The sequence below is a fragment of the Stenella coeruleoalba genome, assembly GCF_951394435.1.
Source record: "Stenella coeruleoalba genome assembly, chromosome: 7".
NCBI lineage: Eukaryota > Metazoa > Chordata > Mammalia > Artiodactyla > Delphinidae > Stenella > Stenella coeruleoalba.
This window is the reverse complement of record NC_137153.1, coordinates 8,962,807-8,979,940: the sequence shown is the minus strand read 5'-3', so window position 1 is coordinate 8,979,940 and position 17,134 is coordinate 8,962,807. Positions and strand designations below refer to the sequence as shown.

Genomic DNA, 17,134 nt, shown 5'->3' with positions numbered 1-17,134 from the left:
TCTCAGCAAGGAAGGGTCAGAGATGTGCCCTGGGATCCAGGGGGTGGGACTCGGGGCGGCTGTAGCTTGAGCCCAGGAATGAGGGGTCGGAGCCACGACCTGAAAGCCAGGAAGCAGAGCTCAGGGCAGTGGCAGCGCCCCTGGCAGTGATGGTCCAGGGTCTCAGTATGGATGGGGATGAACCTCAAGGTGGCACAGCCCCGTGCCAGCAACACTGGGTCAGAGCCTTGGCCTACTGTGAGGGGTGGGCTCCAGGCTGTGGCAGCACCCCTGGCACTGATGATTCACAGCTGGACCTAGAACGTGGAGCATGACAGCACAACCTGAGGCTGGCAGCCAAGTCACGCCTGGGGGCCCTGGCTCAGGGCAGCAGGGGCCACCCCAGAAAGGGGGTGCAAAGCTGCAACCCAGGGCCAGGAGGGGCAAAGAGCAGTGGCAGCTCCAGCCCTATACAGGATGGGGTGCTGTGATGCCAGATGCCTGAGATGGGGGCACAGAGGCCCCCAGGGCAAGCGCCATCTCAGCACCTGCTCCAGCCCCTTGGGGGAGAAGCAGAGGCTGATCCAGGCTGCTCTTCCCACTGAGATCAGCAGTGATAGAGACTGAGGAGATCTCTGTAGCCACAGCTGCAAATGTCCACCATGGTGAGCCCTGCTGGGCTCTCCTGCTGTCCTTCTCAGGGGGAAGGGGGGTGAACATTCTCCAGGGGGTTCTTGCAGGTGCTGAGCTGCTCCTGACTGCGGCAAAGGTACTTCCTGTGCTTTTCTATGTCCATCCTCAGTGTCTGAGCTCTGTAGGTTTGTACTGCTCCTTTGTAATGCACAGCTTTCCCTGAGTTCTTTTTAATTAGTTTTTATTGGAGTATAATTGCTTTACAATGTTGTGTTAGTCTCTGCTGTACAGCAAAGTCAATCAGCTATACGCATACATCTATCCCCTCTTTTTTGGATTTCCTTCCCATTTAGGTCACCACAGAGCACTGAGGAGAGTTCCCTGTGCTATACAGCAGGTTCTCATTATTTATCTATTTTATACACAGCAGTGTGTATATGTCAGTCCCAATCTCCCAATTCATCCCATCGCCTCTTCCCCGACTTGGTATCCATACGTTTGTTTTCTATGTCTGTGTCTCTATTTCTACTTTGCAAATAAGTTCATCTGTATCTCTTACACTGTTGGTGGGAATGTAAATTGATACAGCCACTATGGAGAACAGTATGGAGGTTCCTTAAAAAACTAAAAATAGAACTACCATACGACCCAGCAATCCCACTACTGGGCATATACCCTGAGAAAACCATGTGTCAAAAAGACACATGCACTCCAGTGTTCACTGCAACACTATTTAGAATAGCCATGACATGCAAGCCACCTAAATGTCCATCAGTAGAGGAATGGATAAAGAAGCTGTATGTATACATATATACAATGGAATACTACTCAGCCATAAAAAGGATCGAAATTGTGCCATTTGCAGAGATGTGGATGGACCTAGAGACTGTCATACAGAGTGGAGTAAGACCCTGGGCTCTTTTCTCCAGTTTGTAGTTGTTTATTTACTGTTGTGTTGTGACCTCTTGGCCCTCCGTCTTCCTGGCGTCACATTTATGACTTTTTTTTTTTTTACATCCATTCTCCTTTGGTTTTATCTTTGACCCTTGTCCTGTTTGGGACTATTATGAATGAAGCTACTGGAAATACTTTTTGCAGATCTTTTTGTGCATATGTTTTCATTTCTCATGGTTAAAAATGCATGCTATATTCTCTGGGTCATAGGCCTGATGTACATTTAATGTGATAAGAAAATGCCAAACTGTTTCCCAAAATAGCTATACCACTTTACACACCCCGTCCACACTGCATCCATCCTCACCAACATTTGGTGCTGTCACTTCCGTCAGCTGGAAATGGTCCTTATTGTTTTAATATGCAGTCCTCATGGCTGCTGATGTCGAGTGGTTGGTTGGTTGTGCTGCTTGGTTATTCGTATATATACTTTTTTTTTTAAATTTTTTTGCGGTACGTGGGCCTCTCACTGTTGTGGCCTCTCCCGCTGCGGAGCACAGGCTCCGGACACGCAGGCTCAGCGGCCATGGCTCACGGGCCCAGCCGCTCCGCGGCATGTGGGATCTTCCCGGACCGGGGCACGAACCCGTGACCCCTGCATCAGCAGGCGGACTCTCAACCACTGCACCACCGGGGAAGCCCCATATATATACTTTTGAAAAAGGTCCAAGTCTTTGTCCATTTTTATTGGCTTTCTTCTATTACTGATTTCTGTGTGTTTTTATATATTCTGGATAAAGAAATTTTGTCAGATAAAGGAATTGCAAATCTTTCCCTTCACTCTGTGGCTGGCCTTTTAATTTTTTAATAATATACATTTTATGAGCCGAAGTTTGTATTTTTGATAAGGCTCAATTTATCAATGTTTTGCCTTTTATGTGGGTGCTCTTTGTGTTATTGCTAAGAAGTCCTTTCCTATGTCAGCACACAAACATATTCTCTTGAATTTTTTCTAGAAATGTTATAGTTTTAGCTTTTGCATCTAGGCCTGTCAGCTGTCTCAAACAAATTTGTGTGCATTGTGTGGGACAGAAGTTTATATTTTTGTTGTTTGGTTTTTGTATATTCAGTTGTTGAAGAAATAGCTGTTGAAAAGACCTACTCCCCTTTTAATTGCCTTGGCATCTTTGTTAAAATTCAATTGGCCATAAACGTGTGGATTTATTTCTGAAGATTTTATTCTCTTCTATTGATCTGTTTGTCTCTACTGTCATCAATACTACGCTGTCTTAATTGCTGTAGATTCACAGCAGGTCTTGAAATCAGGTGGTGAACGTCCTCCAACATCATTCTTCTTTCTCAAGATCATTTGGCTATTTTAGGCTCTTTGCATTTCCACATCAATTTTACAAGTAGTCTGTCATTTTCTACAAAAAAAAAATCTGCAATTTTGATTAGAATGTCATTAAATCTATAGATTAGTATAATGAAACAGACAACTTAATATTTAGTCTTCTAGACGATAACCACCACGTTATCTCTTTGTGTATTTTGGTTTCTTTTATTTCTTTCAACAATGTACTGTAATTCTCCACGTAGAGATCTTGCACATATTTTGTTAAAGGTATCATTAAATATTTTACGCTATTGGTGCTATAATATTATAGATGGCTTTAATTTCATTTACAATTTTATTGATATTAAATAGAATTACAATTCACTTTTTTATATTGATTCTATATCCTATACCCTTGCTAAGTTCACATATTAGCTCAAAGAGGTATTTCTCAATCTTCTATGATTTTCTATATAAGCAGTCTTATCTCTCTATAAAAAATTCTTACGGCTTCCTTTGTGATCTTTAAGATCTTCTTTCCCAAAGCGACAGTGGAGGAAGTTTTCTCTGCTGAACCTGGACGTGGTGTGCGTAAACATTGCCCATATTTCACAGTTCCTGGCACCCGCTCCTGTTGAACTTCACCTCCTGAGGTGAGGAAAATAAATTCCAGCTGTGGACAGCATCTTAGACCTTGGCTTTTGATCTTCCCTTTCTGACCACTTGCCCTTTGGATTTCGGAGTAGCTTAGTCAGTCCCAGCAATTGTGTAAGCCAGTTCCTTGAAAGCAAACAATATATAATGCTTATAAAACTTCCACCTCCTACGCATTGTGCTTCTCTGGTTGAACCCTGACTGCCACAGGTTTTGCACACTTTTTTCTATAAATCATCTTATAATTTATTAAAGTAAATTGCCCTAACACATTGTTATTGTTTGAGGAAGCTTTAAAACAAAATCAATATATATATATTTTTTATTTTAGCATCTTTATTGGAGTATAATTGCTTTACAATGGTGTGTTAGTTTCTGCTGTACAACAAAGTGAATCAGCTATACGTATACATATATCCCTATAACTCCTCTCTCTTGCGTCTCCCTCCCACCCTCCCTATCCCACCCCTCTAGCTGGTCACAAAGCACTGAGCTGATCTCCCTGTGCTATGCAGCTGCTTCCCACGGGCTATCTATTTTACATTTGGTAGTGTATATATGTCCATGCCACTCTCTCACTTCGTTCCAGCTTACCCTTCCCCCTCCCTGTGTCCTCAAGTCCATTCTCCACGCCTTTTATTCCTGTCCTGCCCCTGTGTTCTTCAGAACCTTTTTTTAGATTCCGTATATATGTGTTAGCATACGGTATTTGTTTTTCTCTTTCTGACTTACTTCACTCTGTATGACAGACTCTAGGTCCATCCACCTCACTACAAATAACTCAATTTCATTTCTTTTTATGGCTGAGTAATATTGCATTGTATATATATGCCACATCTTCTTTATCCATTCATCTGTCTATGGACACTTAGGTTGCTTCCATGTCCTGGTTATTGTACACAGAGCTGCAATGAACATTGTGGTACATGACTCTTTTTGAATTATGGTTTTCTCAGGGTATATGCCCAGTAGTGGGATTGCTGGGTCGTATGGTAGTTCTATTTTTAGTTTTTTAAGGAACCTCCATACTGTTCTCCATAGTGGCTGTATCAATTTTCATTCCCACCAACAGTGCAAGAGGGTTCCCTTTTCTCCACACCCTCTCCAGCATTTATTGTTTGTGGATTTTTTGATGATGCCCATTCTGACCGGTGTGAGGTGATTCCTCATTGTACTTTTGATTTACCTTTCTCTAATGATTAGTGATGTTGAGCATCCTTTCATGTATGTATATATATATATATATGTATTTTAAAAATTATCAGTTTAGTGCCTGCTACCTAACATTTTTATCAAAATGTCTGGACAGACTCTTGGGGAAAAAAATCTGTCAGCTCTTTATGGTGACATCTACATTTGTCCACACTGTGTTTTGGGTTCTTTTTAACTATTAATATATCCAGCGCTGAAAATCTGTCTATTCAGTACATGCTAGCATTTGGATATTATGCTAATACATGTTCTACAATTGATGGGAAATATCTCAAGAAATCCCCAAGTTTAACATAAATGAAATGTACATACATATCATTAAAATTTTTTAAACATTTTAAACTTATGCTTGCTTCTTCATCTATAATTTTGGCCTTAATAAATAAAATTTGATTGCCATTTCCATTTATTCTGCACACAGTATTTTTCTCTTGCTGACTCATCATGTTATCTATTTTATAATTACTGGTTTTTTTCCAGGTCAGTCTGATATATTTATTCCCTTAACCTCTGTAATGTCTGAGATTTACCATGTGTTTTCATGGTCTGTTCTTTGGCATCTGGGGTGAAAATAATTATGTCTTCAGAAACATAAACATTCAATTCTACCCATTTGTGCACTCCAAAAATAGCTTCATAAGTTAACAGCTAAAATGGGAAGGCAAAGTTACTAAAGAATTCTTGACGCTCATTTGCTGTGTGTGGCCTCTTTGTATAAATAGACGGTGGCTGTTTGAAAGCAAAATAATATAAGCATAAGAAGGAGGCAATGAAACCTTGAAACTCACTCCCAGTATGGCTTTTAACAAAACACGTCTTCCAGAGAATGATATTTATGTCTCTCTGCATTTCTCTGCTTCTTCTACTGGGAATTCCAACAAGAGATTATCATTGTATAGGCTTCCTGATTTTACATATATTGCTTTATTTTTATCTTTCAGTATTATTGAGATATACTTGACAAACATTACTGTATGAGTTTAAGGCATATAGCATAATGGCTTGATGTACATATACTGTGAAATGATTGCCACAGTAAACCTAGTGGACATCCATTACCTCAAAGACATTGAAAAAAAACAGAAAAATGTGTTTTTCCTTTCGATGGGAACTCTCAGCGGTGTTCAAATACACCATACAGCAGTGTTGACTACAATCGTGCTGCAGGTTAACTCACAGCACTTAATCTGTCTTGTAAGTGGAAGCCAGTATGCTGGCCGCCTTCAGCCAGCTCCCCCACTCTTCACCCCTGCCTCTGGTAAAGATCTAATCTCTTTGCAAAGACTTTGTTTTGATTCCACATATGAGCACTTGTGGGTTTTTTGTCTGACTTTTCGCTTACTATAATGTCCTCAAGGTCCATCCTTGTCACAAATGGAAGGATTTCCCCCTTATTTATAGCTGAGTAATATTCGTGTGTCTGTGTGTGTGTGTGTGTGTGTATTGTATATAAATCACATCCTCTTTATGCATTCCTCTGCTGTTGGACTCTAAGGTTGTTACCAGCCTTGGCTTTTATAAATAATGCAATGAATATGGAGGTGAAGATATCTCTTTGAGATAGTGATGCCCCTTCTTTTGAATAAATACCCAGAGTGGAATTGCTGATTCATACGGTAGTTCTATTTTTAACATTTTTAGGAACATACATACTGTTTTCCACAGTGGATGCACCAATTTACATTCATACCAACAGTGCACAAGAGTTCTTTTCTCCACATCTTCACCAGGAACTGCTATCTCTTATCTTTTTGATGACAGCCACTCTGACAGGTGTGAGGTGATATCTCACTGTGGCTTTGATTTGCATTTTGCTGATAAGCGAGGTTGAGCACCTTTTTCATGTACCTGTTGGCCATTTGGATATCTTGTTTGGAAAAATGTCTGTACAGGTAGTTTGCCTAGTTTTAATTGGATTATTTGTGGCCTTTTTTTGCTATTGAGTTTTGTGAATTCTTTATATATTTTAGATGTTAATCTCTTATGAGACACATGGTTTACAAATATTTTCCGCCATTTACTAGGTTAGGGTTAGGTTTAAGGTCCTATGTTTAAGTCTTTAATCCATTTCAAGTTAATTTTTGTGACTGGTGTGAGATAGGGGTCTATTTTTATTCTCTTACATGTGAACATCCAATTTTCCCCATACCATTTATTAAAAGACTGTTTCCTCCACTGAGTATTCTTGGCTCCTTTATCAAGTATTAGTTGACCATAATGCATGAGTTTACTTCTGGGGTCTCAACTCTGTTTCACTGATCTAGGTATATCTCTTTTTATGCCAGTACCATGTTGTTCTGATTATTATAGCTTTACAGTATAGCTTGAAAATCAGGAGACGTGTGATACCTCCCACTTTGTTTTTAAGATTGCTCTGGCTCTCCAGTCGTTTGTGGTTCCACACAAATTTTAGGATTGTTTTTATTACTATTATGAATAGAATTCCATACAATTCCATACTATTGGAATATTAATAGAGATTTCTTTGGATCTATAGATGGCTTTGGGTAGTGTGGATATTCCAACAATATTAATTCTTCCAGTCTATGAACATGGGATATCTTTCCACTGATTTGTGTCTTCCTTAATTTAATCAATGTCTTGTAATTTTCAGTGTTCAGATCTTTTATTTCCTTGGTCAAAGTTTTTCCTAACCATTTGTTTTTATGTATTGTAAATGGGATTATTTTCTTATTTCTTTCTCAGATAATTTTTTGTTAGTGTATAGAAACTCTACTGGTTTTTATATGTTAATGCTGTATTGTGCAACTTTAGTGAAGTCATTGATGAGATCTAATACTTTTTGATTATGTTTACATTTTTCTCTATATAAAATCATGTCATCCTCAAATAGATACAGTTTTTCCTCTTCCTTTCCAATTCTGGTATTTGTTTTTCTTGCCTGAGAGCTCTGGCTAAGGACTTCCAGTATTATTTTGAATAGAAGTGCTGAGAGTGGGCACCCCTTCTTGTTCCTGATCTTAGAGGAAAAGATTTCAACTTTACACTACAGAGTATATATCATGAATGGATATTGAATTTTGGCAAATTTTTTTTCTGCATCTATTGAAGTGATTTTTATCTTTTACTCCTTGTGGTGTATCACTTCTGTTTTGCATATATTAAACCATCCTTGCCTCCCAGAGATAAATCCTATGTGATTATGGTGAATGATCCTTTTCATGCTGCTGAATTCAGATTGCTAGTATTTTATTGAGAAATTTTGCATCTATACTCATTAGGAATATTGACCTGTAGTTTTCTTGTTTGTCCTTTTCTGGCTTTAGTATCAGGGTAATGCTGGCCTCTTCAAATGAATTTGGGAATGTTCCCTCCTCTTAGATTTATTGGAAAAGTTGAGAAGGATTGGCATTCATTCTTCCTTAAATGTTTGGTAAAACTCAACAGTGAAGCCATCTGGCCCTGGGCTTTCTTCATTGGGAGATTTTGATTACTAGTAAGCCTGCTCACTCAGGCTTACTAGTAATTGGTCTCTTCAGATTTCCCATTTCTTCATTTCAGTCTTGGTACGTGATAAGTTTCTCAGAATTCATCCATTTCTTCTAGGCTGACCAGTTTGTTGGCATGTAGTCGTTCATAGTAGCCTGTTATGATCCTCTGTATTTCAGTACTAGCAGTTGTAATGTTTCCTCTTACATGTATAATTTTGCTGATTTGAGTCCTCTCTTTTTCCCTTTTTTAGTCTAGCAAAATGGTAATTTTGCTTATCATTTCAAAGAACCAACTTTTAGTTGTATAAATTTTTTCTATTATATTCCTTTTCTCTTTCATTTATTTATGCTCTTTATTATTATTTCCATTTATTAATTGAGGTTTAGTTCTTTTTTGCCTAGTTTTAGGATCTTTTTATTTTCTTGATATATTTGTATCACTATGGACTTCCTGTTAAACTGCTTTCATTACATCCATGAGTTTTGTTATGTTGTGTTTCCGTATTTGTTTAATTCAATATACTTTTTAGTTTCCCCTTTAATTTTTTCTTTGATCCACTGGGTGTTCAGGCAAGTGTTGTTTAATTTCCACATATTTGGGAGTTTTCCAGTTTTCCTCATTTTTAGTTTTATTCCATTGTGGTCAGAGAAGATACTTGGTATAACTTCAACCCTCTTGAATTTGAAAGACTTGTTTTATGGCCAAATAAATGATCTATCCTACAGTATGTTTTATGTGGAATTGAGAAGTGTATGTATTCTGATTTTGTTGAACAGAGTGTTCTGTATGTCTGTAGATCCATTTGGTGTATATTGTTGTTCAAATCAACTATTTCCTTATTGATTCTCTGTCTGGGTGATCTACCCATTGCTGAGTTGGTGTATTAAAGCCCCCAACTATTATTCTATTGCTGTTTGTTTCTCCTTTTATTCCATTAGTAGTTGCTTTATGTTATGTTTTTGTGCTCCAATTAAAATTTCCCATTTGTTAAATCTTCTTGATGGATTGATGATCCCTTTACCATAATAATAATGACCTTCTCTTTTTACCATTTCTAGTTTAAAGTTTGTCTTTAAGTATAGCCAACCCTTGTTTGTTTGGCTGTTGGTTTTCTTTTTGTTTTCTTTTGGTTATCCTTGCCTGAACTGTCCATTTCCATCACTGCACTCATGGTCTGTGTGTCTTTCAAGGTAAAGTGAGTCTCTTGAAGTCAGCATATCATTGGATCTTGTCATTGTTTGATTTTAATCCAGTCAAACAATCTATGTCTTCTGGTTGGAGAATTTAATGCATTTAAAACAATTAATGATAGGTAAAAATTTACTATTACTATTTTGTTCATTGTTTTGTAGACTTATCATTCCCTGCATCTTACTTTGCTATCTTCTTTTGTAATTTGATGACTTTTTGTTTCAGTATGCTTCAAATTTATTATCTTTTGTGCACCTACTGCAGGTTTTTCCTTTGTTGTTACCTTGAGGCTTACATAAAGTATCTTAAAACCATAGCATCCACTTTTATACTGGTAAGAACTTTCATAACATTCCTAAACTTTACACTTTTATTTCTCCTCTCCTCATTTTAGGCTATTGATGTTATAGTTCACATATTTTATGTTGTGTATCCAATAAGAGATTATTATAGTTATGGTTATGTTTAACACATCGTTTTTTAGCTTTTAAACTCAAGTTGTAAGTGAATTACACCCCACCATTACCATATTAGAGACTCTGACTTTGACTACATATTTACCATTACCAGTGGGTTTTGTACAATCTTCATATGTTTTTACATTGTTAACTACTGTCCTTTTACTTCCACTCAACTCTCTTTAGAACTTCTTGCAAGACAGGTCTACTGGTAATGAATGCCCTCAACTTTTATTGAGAAACTCTTATCTCTCCTTCATTTCTGAAGGATAGCTTTGCCAGCTGTAGTGTTCTTGGCTGACAGGTTTTTATTCTCAGTATTTTGAATATATCATCCCATTCTCTCCTGACCTGAACATTTACTGTTGAGAAATCCGTCAGTAGTCTTATGGGGGTTCCCTTGTATGCAACTTGTCAATTTTCTCTTGCTGCTTTAATTTTTTTCCTTTGGCTTTGATTTTGACATAATTAAATTTGTCTTTGCCTTCCCTATTCATGTTCAACCTATTTGGTATCTTTTGGGCCTCATAGATCCAGACATCCAGTTCTCTTCCCAGGATTGGGAAGTTTTCAGCCATTTTTGCTTTAAATATACTTTCTGTCCCTTTCTCTTTCTCTTCTCCTTCTGGGAGTCCCTCAATGCAAATATTTTCTTTTTTCTTTTGATGGTGTCCCATAAGTGCTTTAGACCTTCTTTATCCTTTTTCATTTTTTTATTTTCACTGCTCTGTCTTCAGGGTCACTGATTCTTCTGCATGGTTAAGTCTGCTGTGGAAGCTCTCTATTGAATTCTTTATCCCAGTCATTGCATTATTGAGCTCTTGAATTTGTTTCTTGACGATTTCTGTTTTCTATTGTTGAACTTCTCATTTTGTTCACGCATTGTTTTCCTTATTTTGCTTAGTTGTCTGTGTGGTGTTGTAGTTCACTGAACTTCTTTAAGAGGATTATCTGAAGTTTTTGCCTGACAGCTTATAGTTCTCCATGTCTTTAGGGTCACTTATTGGGAATTTATGATTTTTGGGGGGTGGTGTCTTGTTCACCTGATTTTTCATGATCCTTGATTCCTTATGTTGGTATCTGCACATTTGAGTAGGTGGTCTCCTCTTCCAGACTTTACAGGCTCACTTTGGCAGAGTTCTTCACCAGTCTGTTCATCTTGGGATTCTAAACATGTCAGGTGATATTGTCCTTGGGCAGATGGGGCTTGCTGTCAGGGTCTATTTTTGGGTGAGGCAACTATCTGAACTGTGAGGTTGGAGAGAAGGTGCCACTGGCTGATAACAGTTGGATAAGTTTGCTTCCCAAGAGATGCTGTAGGATGGGTGCTTTCCTGAGTTCTCTGGTCAGGCTTCCTCGACAGTGGAAACTGGGTACTATATTCACAGGTAGGCAGTGCTGTGAATTAGCTTCCCTGCCCTGGTAGGGCAGCAGAGTGGGCCTCAGAGCCTGCATGGTTGGTTGTCTGGGAACCTGAATCAGGCAAGTCTGTGCACAGAATATCCAGACCAGGTGGGGCCACAGTCTTGCCTACAGATAGGGAAAGCCACGGGCTGTGTCTCCATTCACGTGCTACTGTAAGCAGGGCTGTGGGACGGGCTGTGTCTCCATTCACGTGCTACTGTAAGCAGGGCTGTGGGACGTGTAACAGAAGAACAAACCTGACTCCCTACTGGATCTATTCCTTTAACGATAACCTTTGTGCTCTGTCCCTTGTGCTTAGTCATGCTGGCTCTGCACCTTCATAAAAGAATATTGCCTGTAGCCTGAAATATACAGATTGGCCCATTCTCAAGGCTCTGACCTTTAAAAGTATAACACTTCTCCATCCATACAGAGCTAAAATGTTGCAGAACAGAAAATAACAATTGTCTTGTTGGCATTTTACAGGAGCATTGTGACCTGACCTACACAGACAGCTGCAAGAACAAAGGATTCTGAAACCAAGAAGTTTGCAACAATAACCAGCCACACCTCCTCCCCTTTCAGTGTAGAAGCAGCCTGAACTCTAACTCAGGTAAGAGGGTTCTTTGGGACACCAGTCCACTATCTTCCCAGTCTGCTGGGTGCTTGGACTCTGTAACAGTTGGACTGCACAGCTTCCCGTGTGCTCTTGAGCAGTGGACAGGGATATGAATAGTTTTTCTGCCCTGGAGGGGCCCCTAGATAGGCCCCAAGATCACTCTCTTGTGTGGGGATCAAATTAGGCAGAATCGTGCACCAAATTCCCTGGCTTGATGGACCAACATCCTAACTGCAGATGCAGGGCCACTGGCGGGGCTCTGCCCCAGTGCCACTGTAACTGGAGCTTCAGGATGGGCTACACGGATTCCCACGAGCTCAGGTAAGGCTTTCTCCTCGGAGGGGCTAGGAGCTACGCTCAGCAGGTTGGGGGCTTTACCTTAGCTCCCCTGCCAGGGTTGCCTGGAGAAATAGCTCCAAGGACAGAAAGGCGCTTTGTTTGGGGTCTGGACTTGAGGGGAATCATTCCCCACCTTCCCTGGCTCTGCTCCAGTGCTACTGGGCAGGGCAGCTTCCAGGTTGGTCCATGCTGGAGCCACACTCAGCCGTGGGTGGGTTATGACGCAGCTCCCCTCTGCTTGGTCAGAGGGGCAGACCAGGCTCCAGGTCTACTAAGGTCTTTGTCTGAGTTTGCGTATCAGGCAGACCTGCCCCCCACGAGTCCCCAGCCAGACGGCGCCTGCTTGGACCTGCAGGTGAGTAAAGGCTCTGGGTGGGACTTTGACTTGAGCTCTGCAGGCAGGAACCTGGTCTGTCCAGGTCCCAGGGCTGGTGCTGCAAGCCCCTCCCCCTTCTCTGTCCCTATACAATTCCCGGGGCAAAGCCTGCAGACTCCCCACGATCCTGGTGAGGCAGGACCAGAGTGGGGCTCCTGAGAAGCAGCCACCGTGCTGGGGTCTGGATGTCCCCCCGGGCTCTCTCCCCACACCGAGCCCTCTGTGTGCAGTGCTGTCAGAGTGTAGCTGTTTCCCTTACCTTCTAATGGTGTGTCTGTGGTGCAGCTGCACCACCTGTTCTAGGGTTTCACGGTGGGGTCTTGTCCATGAAGAGTTGTTAGTTGCTGTTCTTGGGAGGGGAGCAAAGTCTTGTGACGTCACTCCTCTGTGTAACTTTAATTTTAATATGAGCCACGGGAAAGTATTACTGTGTTCATCTTGGACAGATCCTGAGAGAATCAAATAATCAGGATACTTTGATAGCTTTGATAGCTTGAAATAAATGTAAAATCTGTTAAGAAGCTTGAAATAATTGTTAAGGAAAAAATACGTATTTATGTGAAAGGTTAACTGAAACTTTCCTTAAAGGTAGTCCCTCTTTTGTAGTTTATTTTAAAGCCTAATTTGAGAACCAATTAATTTTTAATTTCCCTCATGATTACTTCCCAATCAAACCCATCTTGACCAATCTTTCAGTCCCTTGGGAAATTCCCTTTATCTAGGCCATGTTTTGCTCACGAATTTAAAAGGCAGAAAGACTGGTGACCTGAAATGGTATTGCCCCAAACCACAAAATTCAACAGAAATGCATCATGTTCCACAAACATTTCACTTGCATTTCAGATGAAATTAAATTATATCAATTAACATTTAAGAAAATAGACCCGTTGGAGACTAAGTGACACATACTAATTAACCTGTCGGTTAGACCTCAGAATAAACCCATCTTAGTGCATATCTGTGAACACCTTATAAGTGTGTCCTTGACTTTGGAGGGAGGGATTTGGAACTTGTCTTTTTAAAAATTCAGCAAATCTGCTGAGTGAAAATTGTACAAGCACGTACACTGATGTAAGCACACACTCAACATCCATACGTATTAATACATTTTAGGAAGTGCTCTCCTCAAAACAAAATCTGCAGTTGCAAAATAGTGTGTTATCTGATGATAGTACCATGCAGTAGTTCTAACAGTAAAATCTCAACATTCTCACCTAACTTTCAGCTGATGGAAAAGTCAATAGCAGCCATTATTTGATAGCTAGGGATTCTACTATTGAAAGGTAAAAATGAAGGAAGGAAAGACAGCTGACTATATTGTCCATCAAATTTCCAAATTCAGGGCATTGATGTGTATTTTGAAATCTTATAGAGAACTGGGAAGGAAGGAAACAGAAAGAGAAAGATATAGAAAGACAGGGAGATAGGGCAGTGGATAAAGGGGGAGAGGGAGGTAGGGAGAGAAGTTAGCAGTATTTGTAACTCTTTGTCTGCATTAATAAGGATTTTCTCTGCACTTGCAACTAAAGAAAATACAAAAGTCAGTCATTTGCTGAGGCTGGCATCACACTATGAGTGGTAGCAATATATTAGGTTTTCATTTAGATATTGCTGCCTAAAAGATGTGTTTACACCTCCTAACCTGAGGGGTTTTTGCTTAAGAGAGCTGTGCAAGTAATAATTGCTAAATAGGGTTTAAAAGCATCTAATGCTGGCATCTAAAGCATTTAACGTCCTGAGGTATCTGCTCTCTGATGGGCTCACAGAAAGTCATCATTTTTAGAAGTGTTTTTTCCCTTGTTGTTAGTGTGGGCAAGAGGCTCCCTCTAGCTCTCTACATCCAAGGAAGAATCCAGAAGCCCTATTTTTAATTTTTTGAAAAGTATATTTTGACAGAACTAACAAAATGAATTCCCGTTAATAAAATATAACATTTTGATTCAGTTTGTGTAAATATAACCATATGATCCAATTTATAGGCTATACTTGTGAGTATGTGTTCATTTTAAAAATGTAAGTGGATGGAATGACTGATATTATTTGAATAGGAACTTAGTTTAAAATTTAGTTGTCACCTAATATTCTAAGACACGTTAAGTTCATCTAAATACTTTGAATGCTGTAACGTGCTGCCACTCAAATTCAGGCCATGCAGATTCAGGTCTGGTGTCTACTAATCCTTTATATATTTCTGGCTATTTTATTTTCCTAAAAGCCTCGTTACCCTAGAAAATTTCCACAGGTGCATTTGGGGAAGGAGACTCTGCGTGAGACTTCCGTAGAGGGAGGTATAGCCCACCCATCAATCAAAGGTGTCCTCAATCAGCTCTGACCTGTGACTGAGCTGGGGTCTGCAGAAGCAGTGAAGCCTCCTTACCCTGCATCAGGGTGACTCATGGCTACATTGAGGTCATCTCAACTGGAGTACTTGCTCTCATACAGAGTAAGTCACTTTTTAAGTAGTTGGCTCATGAATTTCACTCCAATGATCAATTAGCCACAGAATCATTTAAACCAAGTCATTCTCTTTACCATTTTTCTGCTGCCATTTATAGTATAATTTTATATAATTTAAATATGTATGAATATTAATGTATATAATATGCAAACATACATGTGCCAGATATTTTCAGATAGGACAAAGCATGTTTAGGTGCTGGATTAGAAGACTGGAGGAATTAAAAGCCAGGCGTGTGATTATTGCATTAGTTCACTTACCTAGAAATGAGTGTCAAAGCTGTATCAAAACGTGAAGTAATGATTTCTGAAGCATTTCCTTACTTGGGAAACTCTGTGATTAAAAAACAGTTGTAAAGGCACTCCTGTCCATGTAAAGAATATATATGACTATTAATGACAGCTACCAATAATTTATATTCTTAAATTCAGTTTCCATAGATTTTCCTTCCCTCCCCCTCCCCTGGAACATAACTCTTTCTTATATAGAATCAACTAAAAAAGGAACACAAAATCAGAAAGAGCAGTTAGCCAGAGACCCAAATTTAGTATGTTAATAACAAAAAATAACCCAGAAGATAAAAAAAAATTTTTAGAAGGAAATATGACATTACTAAAAGCATGGAAATAAAATGTGGTAATTATGCAAGACTTGTGAATACATTATAGATAACTCATTATTGTTTTTGTTGTTTTGAATACGTATTTCCATGGCAACCTGTGGATCATAATACATATGGTCCTTTAGAGATTTCAAAAATAGCCTTGAAAATGCAAACTCTCTTAACGTTTAAAATCTCAGGAGGCAAAAATGTTGCAGCAAACTATCATAGTTTAAAATTATATTTAGCTTAATGTTTATAAATATTTAGTATCTATTGAAAATACGATTTCTTTAGGAAAAATATGCAAACGTTTATATTTGGTAGCTGCTTTTCATCTTAGCATATTTTTATGACACTAAGCGTAATATTATATTTATGCGATTTGACATTACGCTTCCCAGTGTTTCTTGCGTTTCTGAAGGTGAACTGGTGAAAACACCTCCTGGGATTCATGCTCTGTATCTTCTTCGAGCCTCAGTTTATTTTATCCATAAAATTCGGAGGTTCCCTAACAATTTATCTTTAGTAAGTGGTACAACCACTTGTCATGCCAATCTAGGCAAATCCTTAAACTCTTGAAAGTTTGTTCCATTCCATGTAAAGGGAAGGGCCAACATGGACAGATATTCCCCTACATGTTATAAATTTAGTTGCTTTCTTCCAGGTTGTAGAGAGCATTCTCTATATTCAAATGAACAGTAATACTTTCCTCTCTACAAAACCCTAAATAAAGGAAAGTAAAAATACCTTGGTATTAAATAGATGAATCCAAGCAGAAATGCCGAAAATATTTTTGCACTTTTTCTTACTTAAATTCAATGATTACATCATTCAGTTCCTACGTTGACATTACAATAATGTATATGTTTTTAAATTGAAAGTGGAGGAGCAACATTAGTTTGTTTCCTAGTCTATATAACCTTAAAATTAATGTCCGTCACTCACTGAATGATTAAACTATTATTACACAACTCTAGGAAAACTGTCAGGGCGCAAGAGTAACATTCGGGAATACGGTAGAGAAGCAAGTGCCAGCAACCTGTTTCTCCACCTAGAAAATAATTTTATGGCACAAAATGGCTGAAGTGACTATCCTGCAACACTGGACTCTATTTGAATACTTGCTGCTTCCAGGAGAAAGCCTGGCTGGTAAGTTACAGTTAATATTGGTTGATTTTTGTCTTCAAGATGGTAGTGGCTCTCTATCCCACATCCCTGAGCCCTGTGCCAAGCAGCGGTGGGGAGGGCAGCCTGTGTTTCAGGCACGGCTTGTTGGAGCCAAGATGGGCAATTAGGGCCTTGTCCAACTGCTGATAGATGCTTCTGATCACCAAGATACAATACAGAGGCTGGCCCTCATTGTTTCACCCGACCAGCTAAAGAGGCTCCAGAAAATTTAAAGAAACCACGTCTGGATTTTTCTTGGACATTCAAAAAGAGCAGGGAATATACGGGAATTTAGAAAGCCATCGCACATGCCCGAGGAGAGAGACAGGCTCAGAAAAGAACTAAGACCTTAAGCTT

At 39.3% G+C, this 17,134-nt stretch overlaps 1 long non-coding RNA gene across 1 annotated transcript in view; it reads right to left on the bottom strand.

Moving 5' to 3' along the window:
* Positions 1-15,339, bottom strand: part of LOC307188475 — a 41,631-nt gene extending 26,292 nt beyond the window's left edge. Inside the window, exons 1-2 of the long non-coding RNA XR_013828949.1 lie at positions 15,267-15,339; positions 12,808-12,997 (exon numbers count right to left, since the gene is read on the bottom strand). This is a non-coding gene — a long non-coding RNA (uncharacterized lncRNA). The remainder of the gene's footprint in view (positions 1-12,807; positions 12,998-15,266) is intronic.
* Between the last annotated feature and the right edge of the window lie 1,795 nt (positions 15,340-17,134).